Below are 12521 nucleotides of genomic sequence, written 5' to 3'. Positions count from 1 at the left end.
CATTCAGGCCGTAAAAGGAGTACAACCACTCGGCAAGACTGGTATGCAGTAGGCCGTACTCATGTACGGCCTACGAGCTCGACGCCCAATTAGGTGCCCACCGATACGTCATGGGAATCGCGCTCGTCGAAATGAATGGTGTAGAGAACGCAGAACATTAACCCAGGAACAATGGGATAAAATTATGTTTTCCTATGAGTCAGGATTCGGGTTTAGGCCTGATAGGATGGAGGCAAGAAGGGTGCGAGTGTACCGTCGGCCCGGAAATACTGAAAGGCTCAGGTGCATTCAGGAAGTTCATCCATACAGCGGTGCAACAGTTATGTTAAGGGCGGGTATTATGAAGAACAGGCGAACTGAGCTCGATTTTGTAAATGGAAACATGAACGCTGATAATTAGCTGACGTTGAGGATATTCTCAGAGCTTATGTGCATTCATTTGCACAAACCTTTGGCTCCGATTTTACGTGAATGCATGACAATGCGCGTTCCCATACAGCTCGACGAACCAGTCTATACTTGGGAACGGAAAACGTCCGGGTATTGCCCTGGCCTGCACAATCGCCAGACCTCAAACCCATCGAGCACGCATGGGATATGCTCCAGAGATGTGTTTTGAAGGCCTTCGACGGAGTGACAACAACCCAACAGCTGAAGGATTTGCTACAATTCCATTGGGAGCGAATACCGCAAGATGACTTAAACAGTCTCATTAATTCAATGAATAATCGTTCGCCAAGTTCTGAATAGCAGAGGAGGCCATACTTTGTATTAAATTATCCTATTCTTTCACAATAAATTCATTTACTTTAGGAATTTTTACTACTTTTTACTTTAATCATTTTATTAAAAAGATGTTTAGTTGTTTATGTACCTTAGTTTCTGTAGTATATTCTAATATTGCTAATTTCTGTTATTATAAGAACTTATAAAGGCATCAGCTGTTATTTTTACATCATAGGACCATGAAAATCTTTATGTATATATAATTCTTGTGTGCGTGTGTATGTCACTGAACTCCTCCTAGACGGCTGGACCGATTCTAATGAAACTTTCTGTGTGTATTCAGGTGGATTCGAGAATGGTTTAGATTCACAATTGAACTACCTCCTAAACGGCTGGACCGATTTTGATGATATTTTTGTGTGTTCCAGTGAATTTGAGATTGGTGTGTGTCTTCAGGTGGTTTCGCAAATGGTTTAGATTCACAATTAAACTACCTCCTAAACGGCTGGACTGATTTTGATGACTTTTTTGTTTATTTCAGTGAATTTGAGATTGGTTTAGATTCTCAATTCCGCCCATATAATATAAGTCTCCTGCTCATGTGTATGTTAGTGAACTGCTCCTAACGGCTGGACCGATTTTTCAAATTTAAAACATGTGTACAGGACAAAGTCTGTTGGGTCCACTAGTATTATTTTAAAAGTAAAATACAACGTTATAATGTGAAAAACCATCCTAAAATTTATTTTAGTACATGTTGCTAGACTTTTTGACATGTGTACTCGTATTATGTAGGTACGTTTATTCAACACTTTATAAGGTCCGTTAATTCTGTTGTGATTCATCTGGTGTTGCTATAGAGTAAAGGTGGTAAAAACATACCATCAAATTGAATGTATGCACGTTTTTACTCCTCTCAAATAATAAAATCTTCCCATAAAAAGACTCTTTGAGTAAATAACTTTGTATCGCACTGAATCTTGCAGTAAGAAAAAATTTCTAAAAATAAATATGTATCTTTATGCTTAAAAATGTTTGAATTAAAGCACTGTTAGCGTCGAGAAAATATTGATAGCAAATTTTATTTCCTTCTATTTAAATTACTTTTTCTATAATCGAAATTATTGTATATAATCTAATTTAACGTATTTGTGGCTTCTTGTGCTTTTTAAAGGAATCAGCTTTACTACAGCCGTTAAAATTACTCAGTAAATTTTTACAGTAATCAAGTTGTGGACTTACCGTACCGAATTGGTAAAACATTTCACAACTCCGAGAATTTTGCTAACATTTTAAGAACATTTTAAGATGATTATGTCGTCTGTTGTTATACATCTATATATATACTAGCTGACCCAGCAAACGTTGTATTGCCGATATTAAAATCGCGATACAAAAGTAACTGTTGATCGTAGATGGGTGAAAATTTGAAGTTGTATGTATTTTTTAATTCTGACTCATAATCAAACAAATTTAAAAAAAAATGTGAAAAAAATAAAAAAAAAAATTCGTGTTCCCTTCACATTTAGGGGAATGAAAAATAGATGTTGGCCGATTCTCAGACCTACTCAATATGCTCACAAAATTTCATGAGAATCGGTCAAGCCGTTTCGGAGGAGTACGGGAACGAACATTGTGACACGAGAATTTTATATATAAGAGATAATGAAAATGGTCTTTGTTTGAGGCTCTTTCACGCCTAAACCACTGATCGTATCGACATGAAACTAACACCATTCGATGCGAAATTTATCCTAGCTCCTTTACTTGTCGAATTCCAACGTTCCTTAATTAATTTATATCCTTTTAAAATTCGCCCAGCGAAGCGGGCGTTAACTGCTAGTATTGTAGATATTTCTAAAATGCTAATCGGTATCAATGCAAGATTTCGAATCAATTTGTATTTAACAACTCTCCCATTTGTAACCACTAATTAGGCATTATTAAGAGCCCAGTCCATCCGCAGTCATAAAATCGTCTTCAATATAACGGTAAAATTATCACACATCCACGTGACATTATAAACTTCATTATACCTAATTGACAGGTCTGATAAAGCCATAAAATTTTTATTCACTTGTTTTACCAGAAAGATTAAATTAGTGCTCTCAGTTCAACTAAGTGGCCACAAATCGTCACTAAGCCAATCTGATTATATTACCAAATTCCTGTTTATGATATCCTATATAACCTATTTATAACATATTTGTTACTTGCTACTATTATTCTTATATATAATAATTTTTATTTAACTATGGTTTTCTTAAAACTGCAGCCGGTAATTTATTCCACAAAGTGGCTGTGCGTGGAAAGAAAATTCTTGAAAAACGCGCGGTTGTGGAAAACCACACGTCAACGTGATGTGGGTGGTATTTTGCATTTTGCCGTAAAGTCCGGTGGTGGAGTTCGGCCACTGATAAATGCGGTAGAAAATACCGGTAAAGAACCAACATCTCTAAGCAACGCCAAAGGTTGTTATATTATGCTTCAAAGGATTTTGTTGTTATTATTTGTTAAGGATAATGTGTAAAAACCAATAAAGAATTTTTATTTTATTTTATTTATTATTTTACAATATAATTATTAAACCACCCTCATAATATTTGTTAGGTAGGCCCTTTTCAGCAAAAGGGCGGAAAAGTATCACGAGCGGCCAATGCGTCATATTTTTGCTACAAACGCTCGTATGATTCTGGATGGTGTTTTAATGCATATTTCTTTAAAAAGTTACTGAGGTATCTTGTGCATTGTTTTTAAGTTAGGCTAGGTTTTAATCGAAGAAGAAAATAGAAATTCAGTATAGCCCTCCAAATATCTGCTTTTTTGCACAAATTTCATACTTCGGTACTAATACAAAACTTTAATGGCGCTCTCGCAATGCTTTCATACAAACCAGACACAGACATACACATCATCATTAGCCTACGTCTAGTGCTGGACGAAGGCTTTTCCGAAAGATCTCCAGGACGATCGGTCCTGCGCTGCCTTCACCCAACGAATTCCGGCGATCTTGACCAGATCGTCGGTCCATGTTGTGGGGGCCCTTCCAACACTACATCTTCCGGTACGTGGTCGCCATTCGAGACTTCCGCTTCATCTTCACAATCAACAATTATTTAATTTCTCCTTGCTTAGAAAATTTATACGTCTCGATAGAGCCTCTTGCTGTTAGACCGCCTGCCAGCAACGCATGACAACAGGCTAGGTTTATTACTTTAGTGTGCGCATTCACATCTACTGTCTAAGTGATTATAAGTACCTATTTAATGGGACCCACATATACTTTTTTTATTTAATAAAACCTTAGATTAAGGATTGGTCGTAGATGCGCTCCAATGCGTTCTTAGCTAGTGCGGTATCTAGATACCTAGCTTTTTTATAACGGCAACTATTAGAAGCTTGTGTGCTTGGCATCTTGACACTCAATGGCCTCTTTCAAATTTGTAACATACGCTGCGTTTGTAATATTTTACATTGAAATTAATAAAATAAAAAATACTTACTGCTGATATATGATGACACTGTCTTTTTTTATTTCATGTAGTAAGTATGCTTTTAAGAAAGTTTTACTTGGCAAACCCGGCATTTTAATTTCAATTAAGTTTAACAGAACATGTGGCACGTCAGCGTCACACATTGTTCGAGACTAGCTCGAGTAGGCCCACTTGGGCGTAGTTGCCGCATTTTGCGACAACGCCTGCGATATCTAGTTGAAGCGCAGCGGAGAGAGGCCAATCCCTAATATTAGAATAAAACTACATAATAATAATAATATTGACACACTTTTTACACAAATTATCTTGCCCCAAGTTAAGCATATATAGCCTGTGTTATGGGTTACAAGACAATTATTATTTAATACAATATACTTACTTTAACATACATAAATTCATATAACATACATAAATACATTTAAACATCCATGTCTCGGAAACAAACATCCATATTCATTATATAAATGCTTGCACCTACCGGGATTAGAACCTAACCTAACCACTCGGCTATACAGGTCGTCGTCTATAATTTAGTTACGAGTGAGATTAGTTAGAGAGTTTGTGTTTACGAAATATCCATACATATGTCTACTTTTATAAGTTTAAGAAGATTTTTTTTTAAAGTTTTTAAAGATTCGACTTCTTTTTAACTTTAGGCGATTTATTAGGTACATATCAGCGCACCTTCAAACGTAAACAACAACGAAAAACGAACCATAATGGGTTAGCTATAATTATGCCCTGTAAATAAATTTAAAAAATAGACATGACCTTTGTATAGCCATGTATACATATAGCCATTTTCCTTAAACACATTATGGGTGGGGACAAAACTCAGATATTAATATTTTATTGCTGATCTTTGATTTTTCTTATCTGACTGGATAATAAATGAAATGAAATGAAAATGAATTTATTTCAGAAGAAAATATTCAAACAAAATAAGTTAATAAACATAAATATTAGCTTATCTTACATATAAAAGCAAAAAAGATAACTAATACAATACTAAATGATCTGTGCGGCACTGGTCCTCCAAAACTGTGGAGTCTACTCAATTATAGATGTGTCCGTACAAAACTGATTTTTAGTGACCCCCATTGTGTGGTTTTTGGAGCTGAAGACATTATACATTGATACACAAACACGATGTAAACGCAGAGACAAATACAATTCTCATAAGAAAATTTATTGAAGTAGGCGTTACTTTGCGGAAATTCATAATTATTCAAATGATTTGAGTTTTCTTTCGTGTTAATTCCGCCAATATTTTCAACAATTCGACACGTGTTTCGCCTCTACACGAGGTATCCTCAAGACGTGTTGTCCGCGATGGAAAGCATCTTGATGGAATGAGTCTAGTGGCTTGGGCACGGGGACGGGCAATGGTGTGGGACCTTCATCGACACTCTGGCTCACGTCAGTTGGTGCTGGGGCTGCTGCATCGACTGCCGATGACACCAAACGTCGCTATATATGTGTATGTAATATGTTGGTCGCACGAGACGAGCAAGACGTTTAGCTGATGGTAATTGATACGCCCTGCCCATTAAAATGCAGTGCCGCAAAAGATTCTAGAAAAACCCAATAAATCTGAGTGACATTACAATTGCGTTCGTCACCTTGAGACATAAGATATTAAGTCTCATTTGCCCAGTAATTTCACTAGCTACGGAGCCCTTCAGACCGAAACACAGTAAAGTATACACATTACTGCATCACGGCAAAAATAGGTGCCGTTGTGGTACCCATAATCTAGCCGGCATCCTGTGCAAGGGAGCCTCCCACTGGTAATGGTACTTCTTTTAGCCGTTTGGTATCGAGACACTTTGCCCGTGGGGCCCAGAGGCGCGAAGAATGTAAAAATTACTATCAACGCGCCTCAACAGGGCCATTCAAAACCCAAGCACTGGCAGCTATTTCGGTCAACGGATTAGCTCTCTAGCTCTAGCCTCTTATGGATGCTTTTAATATGTAATCATAGTATTTTAAATATAGATAAAAGTTATAATTGTTTTATTGGAATAAGAAAATATTAATATTATTATAACAATAGCATGGATATTATAATATTATATAACTAGTGTGCTTCTGATATCCGTGAGCCATCTTGTAAGTTTGTCTTCGTGTTAGTTCGGGCTTGTCTTGACGACGGAGACTTGATGTGAAGAACAGATTCCACCACTACCTCTTCAATCACTGGTTTATTTTCTGTAATCATCAAATTTGTTATTAGATCAATTTCCCAAGTTGCATCTGTATATCCCGGTTTGGAAACCTGATTTGGCCACCCAGGTCCCCGGATTTCATAACATGTAATTTTTTTAATGGAGATACCTATTATCTAAACTTTATTATAACTATAAAATCAAAACAGAAATCGAAAACATCTTCCGCCGCTCTGTAGAAAAGTTTTCATCAACTTGCAGACTCGCTTACAGGAGACTGTACGAATGGATGGCAAGCATTTAGACGGCATTATCTTTAGAAAATAAAATCCGTATCATTATGGCTTTTTATTCGTGCCAATAAATATTTTATTCCATACGAAATTATTTGTTTTTTTACTGTTGAAAATTGAACTTTCCCAGTGGACACACTTGCGTGTTGCGTTTTGATACTGATTATTATTATGATAAAAATTAATGTAAGAATCTGGACTAAATAAAAAAGTATTTATTTTTCTGGCAGTAATATTATAGCGACACAGAACTACAACAAAAGTCAAACCGTAACAAATAAAACTTCAAAAGCAGTGATAGCATGAATATCACGACATGTACCTAACGGTAATTCAAATACAAATTCAAATATTTTTACTCAAAATAGGATGTGACATCACTTATTGAAAGTCAAAAAACTACCACCCATTCCAAAATGAATGCCTCAGACCTGAGAAGATTGGGCGCAACAAGTTAAAAAAAAAAAAAGCATAAAAAAAAACCCGCTGAGTTCAGCGGGTTTTTTTTTTTCATCGAATAAATATGTTTACAAAGTAATATTGTACAATTAAACTTAATATTTAATAGCCTGAGGGCGGTCACTCCATTCCCAATCTGTGGTATCATTAAGAAAGTCATTTATGTTATAGTAAGTAACCTTTACCACACAAACGTTTTTTAACAATTCTTTTGAATAACGTTATACTTTTGTTTTGAACATTTTCTGGGATCTTGTTGTAAAAGCATATACATCGCCCCACAAAAGACTTACTAACTCGACTTAGCCCAGCAGTAGGCATCATGAGTTTATGTCTGTTCCTGGTTACTACATTATGGTTATGACAGTTTCTGGCAAATTCACTTATGTGCTTATGAACATACATTACATCATCAAGAATATATTGAGAAGCAACAGTCAAGATGTTTATTTCTTTGAATTTTGCTTGCTTTGAATGATTCTTTAGGACCTAGGTTATAAATAGCGCGAACAGCCCTCTTCTGCAGCACAAATATTGTATTAACTGCAATGCAATGCAATGAAACTGCAATCCGTACTGACGCAACAGGACGAGCGCGAGAGGGTTCACCCTCAGGGGAACAGGAGGGGAACTTCACGTTCAAAGGAGATGCAAGATAATGTGGCCACGTAGTAATTAAGTATTGCGGACGCAGTTAGTTATATGCATATAGTAGATAGGCACGGCAACCAGTAAAACGTAAAGAATCACGTAGATAGTGATGCAAACTAAGCTACTAACGATTACATAAATTGTTTTAGGAATGTTGTTAACTAACAAGACTATTAACGTTTTTTAGTTTATTCGAGGTGTGGTAGAATTATTGTGCAGAGCAATTAAACGTAATCTTGTGTAGTGAGTTTTGACTCAACAGTGGCTCGTGTCGACTGTTGACGTCGACCGGCCCCGGTTGGTATGATTTTGATGCGATGGTGTTTTAAAACTACCCACTAGTATTATAATTTTTATAAAATATTTCTATTATAATTTTTATTTAATATTTGTATTAGAAATTAGAAATGTATATAAGCTATACTTACCTAACTAGCCTATTTTAATTACTTTATATTTACTGTACGCTTTAAGATGCAATTTTGTTACCCACTTTTTATAAAATAGCCTGTAAGTTCCATTTAAGTGGAAATTCTTTTATGGAACAATAAATGTCTTAAGCCAATTTATTTTCGGGTATGGACATGATTTTAAATGTAAATGTAATTTTAAATTATCTATTCTTTAAAAACAAAGTTGTCCTGGTAGGTATTACAACCATAGACTAACGGCCGTTTCCAATATTCAGTCTGGATCTGGATTCAAATCAGGGCCTTCTTTCCGGATCACGCAATGTCCCATCTGAGCTATTATAGTCTTATATAAAGTGGCGAAATTTACCTTTGTATTCTAATGTTATTGTAGCAGTTTCTCATTAAAACACGGATAAAACAATTTTTTTTCAAATTGAAAGCTACCAAGATCGATTTCTCGCCCAAACTACCTTTTTACTAAATTTCATTAAAGTCGTTGGAGTCGTTTCCGAGATTCAGATTATATATTTATAAATAAATATAAAAGAATTGTTCGCTTAAAGATATAAGATAAGTATTATTTCGATTGGTCCAGCAGTTTTCGAAGTATAACCGAAGGAAAAAAGCGGCTCTACATTTATTAGTATAGATAAATATAATAATTATACGTACGTATTATTATTTTTATCAAATTTAGTTTATTTGTCACGTAAATATTTTTACTTAAGTAATTTGTACCCGACAGACGTTGTTCTGTATATAATAAATAAAATAATGTTTTTATATGAATTTGTCAATAATATATCATAATATCAAAAATTATTTCGTAAAATATGCACCCTGCTGTCGTATTGAAATTGTTTCACAGCAGAACTGTCAAACCGTGCGTCAATAAATTCTCTCATAGAAATTATATATGGACACATCAAAGAAAAAACAAATTTGTTGTTTTTATTTAATTTAGCAGCATTTTCCTATTTATTCACCTTTTAAACCTTCTCTGGACTTCCACAAATAATTCAAGACCTAAATTTACCAAATCGGTCCTGCCATTCTCGAGTTTTAGCGAGACTAACGAACAGCAATTCATTTTTATATATATAGATTGCATAATTAATGTCAAGAGCTAATTAACTTGCAGATAACGCAATCTAAAGCTTAGGTTGACGACACGTAAGGCAGGACGTAACCTTTCGTGTTAATTATGATTGTTATGAAAATAAATCATTCTCATGACAATGAATGCTAAATTAAATATCCTGATTTATGCAATGACGTTTTATACATGTAGACAAACACTTCGTATAGACAAAGCCGAAATATTATGGAACATGCCACAAATTCACTGACCTATACTATATTATATTACTGGACTGGCGGCTGTCAAATTGCCTTTGTGCCTGTTTGATATTCGCCATTTTGGCGCTTTTCGCCACGAAGCAAAGATCAATAGGAAAGTACATATTTGTAAAAAAAATATGTACTTTATGACGTTGATTCCTGAAGTATAAATAACACGGAAAACGACCGAAATTAATTCAAAATGAAAAAATACTTCAGAGTATTGTATACGTTTCTCTCGCAGCCATTTGTAAAATACGTCAAAAATAGTTCTCTGGACGCTCGCGAGTGGCGCGTGGAACAGCCAGTCCAGTGGTATTTATACAGGTGCACAAAATACACTCATAATAGTTTCGACTTGTATGCGTATACATTGCAGGGTTCACTCTAGTTGCTTAAAATATTATTGGTCAATAAGCAACATTGTAAAACATTAACACGTGCAACCTGTGGGCAATGTACACTCAAAAATCCTACAACGCGCTTCGTGTTCAATATTACAATGCTTTCAGGGTTCTGATGGGGCTGCCCCGATTTTGTAGCGCATCAGGGATGTTCGCGGAAGCACGGGTCGACTGTTTTTATGCGACTGTACGCAAAAGATGTGGATCCCTGGTGAGCAGAGAGCGGGGCAGTACCAACAGCATTCTAAAGATGATTGCGAGCAGGTTGGATTAGAAGAGTCTCAAGGTCGCTCTGGAGAGGGATCTTGAGAGTAAGGAGGTAGATTGAGGCTATGATCAGAGACGGATGTCCTGATATGCCCAACTGACAAACGGTTGCTTGCATGTTGGTAAGCGCTGGAGTAGCGATTTGCGAGCATTGAAGGGATCTCTTGTAGTAAATGGCTTTGCCTCCGCCACGACGGTCGTCGGCTCTGCTATTGTGTACAAGAGAGTAGGAAGGGATCGATAAGCCCTTAGAAGCGTCGGGTTTAAGGAATGTTTCTTGGATAAGCAATAGGTCGTTGTCCTTATTGCGAACAAATTTCTTAATCTCTGGGAGGTTGGTGCGCAGGCCGCGCGTATTGAATGAGCAGATATGTGGGTCATTGCTGCAGTATTTCTAACGGAATGGTGCAGCGGTGACACACGTCTGTAACTCAATAATAGGTTTAGGATAAGTACTAACATAGAAAATAAGATTGCTGTATTACTAACAATTAATATGAGTCATGATACTCGAAATAAAGATTTATTATTATATTATTAAGTTCAGAATTGATTGAATTTAGAACCCGAATCGGACAGTGACAGTTGACACATGACTAACGATAAAAGAGCGCTTACATTGTCTTTAAGCACACTTTTGCCTTATATGTGTATAGAACGTCATTGTGTTGAAGTGAAAAATAATAAAAGGGCACTGAGCTCTCTAACTTGTGAGTATTGAATGAGTTTGATCCGTCTTCATAACGTTAAAATGTTACCGTTTAATTTGTCTTAAATCTTTACAATGTTATATATCAAATAATTATTTAAAATATTTAATTTAAGCATAGGTAATTTATACGCCTAGATAGAGCCTTTTGCTATAGGCAATTCATGACAATAGGCTAGGTTTATTACTCTCTTGTGCACGAAAAGCTACATCTTACCCTCGCGATATTTATGTCGCTTGTTTTATTGTGCGTGCGTTACTCAAAATAGAGGTTAACAGTCCACCAATTTTTTTTTTATCTAGACGTATTTTTTATCTAAGAATATAAGTTATTATTCTAACTTTTCTAATGTTCACTTGAACGACAGTGAAGCTGTCAAAATTAAGTGACCCGTGCAAATAGTTCGCACTCAATAACCGGTCTCAATAATCTATATTTGGTCAATAGGACAAAATATATCCTTTAAAATAGTGTTTAAATCACTTTATATGAAGTTATGGCGTTCTCACAATAAAAACAACTTTGAGAAATAATATAATATAGAGATAACATTAATATTAAAAATATATAAATTCGTTTTCTAAGTTTTCATAAGTTAGTGAAAAGTCTCTTACCATTGTCACCGAATTGCAGTTTTGATTGTGGTGCAGCTAAGGTCAATGACACAGTGCATAGTAAAATTAATAGACAAAGAAATCTCATTGTTGATAGACACGTGCGTCCGGCCACAGACTACTTACAGACTAGCGAGTTAGTGACTACTGAGTACTGACCAGATATTGTTGAAACGTCTCAATATTGGCTCACTGATGTTATCTCACTGGCCTTAATGTCAGCTGCAATATTGCCACACACAGTTGTATAATAATAACTTTGAAAAAGTCTTTTTGCATATTATCTAATATATAATATTAAAAAAATAAAAAACAAAGTGTTATTACTCGGACTAATAAGATTAAAAAAAAAACATACAAATCTGAATATACATTTAATGAGTGTGGTGTACCTCAAGGAAGTGTCCTGGGGCCTATTCTATTTTTGTTTTACATCAATGACATTATAGACGTTACAAATAATAAAATATTTACATACGCGGATGATATTTCGGTAATTTTCGAATCTGACATTTAAAACTTTGACATTATGAATTTTAACAATGACATAATAATTAATAATTGATAAAATGTCTTTTTATGGTTCTTTTTGTATATATCGGGTAGATCTGAGAATAGACTGTACATTATTTTTTATACCTCTAAATTTTTTATTGCAATTTTTTATTAATTTATATGACGCTACAACGTTTGCAGGGTCACCTAGTATACTTAATAAACTGACATGACAATAAGAAGCATCGCATAGAAGTTTTTTATTTGTAGAACAGCCTATTACAGACACTAAAAAGTAAAAAATTGAGACGTCACTCAAGTCAATTTTAGGCTCAGTTTGAAAGAGCGCTTGAACGGAACCTAAGAGATCGCCGGTTCGAGTCCCCGAGAACAAAGAATATATTATAGTTCAAGTACGGAAGTCCGCAAAATCAATCAAAGAAATAGCTACTCTTGCGGTCATGCAATAAGGTGTAATTCAGATAG

The 12521-nt window shown here is 35.3% G+C and overlaps 1 long non-coding RNA gene across 1 annotated transcript; it reads right to left on the bottom strand.

Moving 5' to 3' along the window:
• Positions 1 to 6221: 6221 nt before the first annotated feature.
• Positions 6222 to 11689, bottom strand: LOC126976447 (uncharacterized). Its single transcript, XR_007731909.1, has 2 exons — positions 11541 to 11689; positions 6222 to 6431 (listed from the first exon to the last, which is right to left on the bottom strand). It is a non-coding gene; the product is annotated as an uncharacterized LOC126976447 (long non-coding RNA).
• Positions 11690 to 12521: the final 832 nt, after the last annotated feature.

Source organism: Leptidea sinapis, chromosome 40 (assembly GCF_905404315.1).
Source record: "Leptidea sinapis chromosome 40, ilLepSina1.1, whole genome shotgun sequence".
Lineage (NCBI taxonomy): Eukaryota > Metazoa > Arthropoda > Insecta > Lepidoptera > Pieridae > Leptidea > Leptidea sinapis.
Note: the sequence above shows the minus strand (reverse complement) of the source record. Positions and strands in the feature narration are given on the sequence as shown.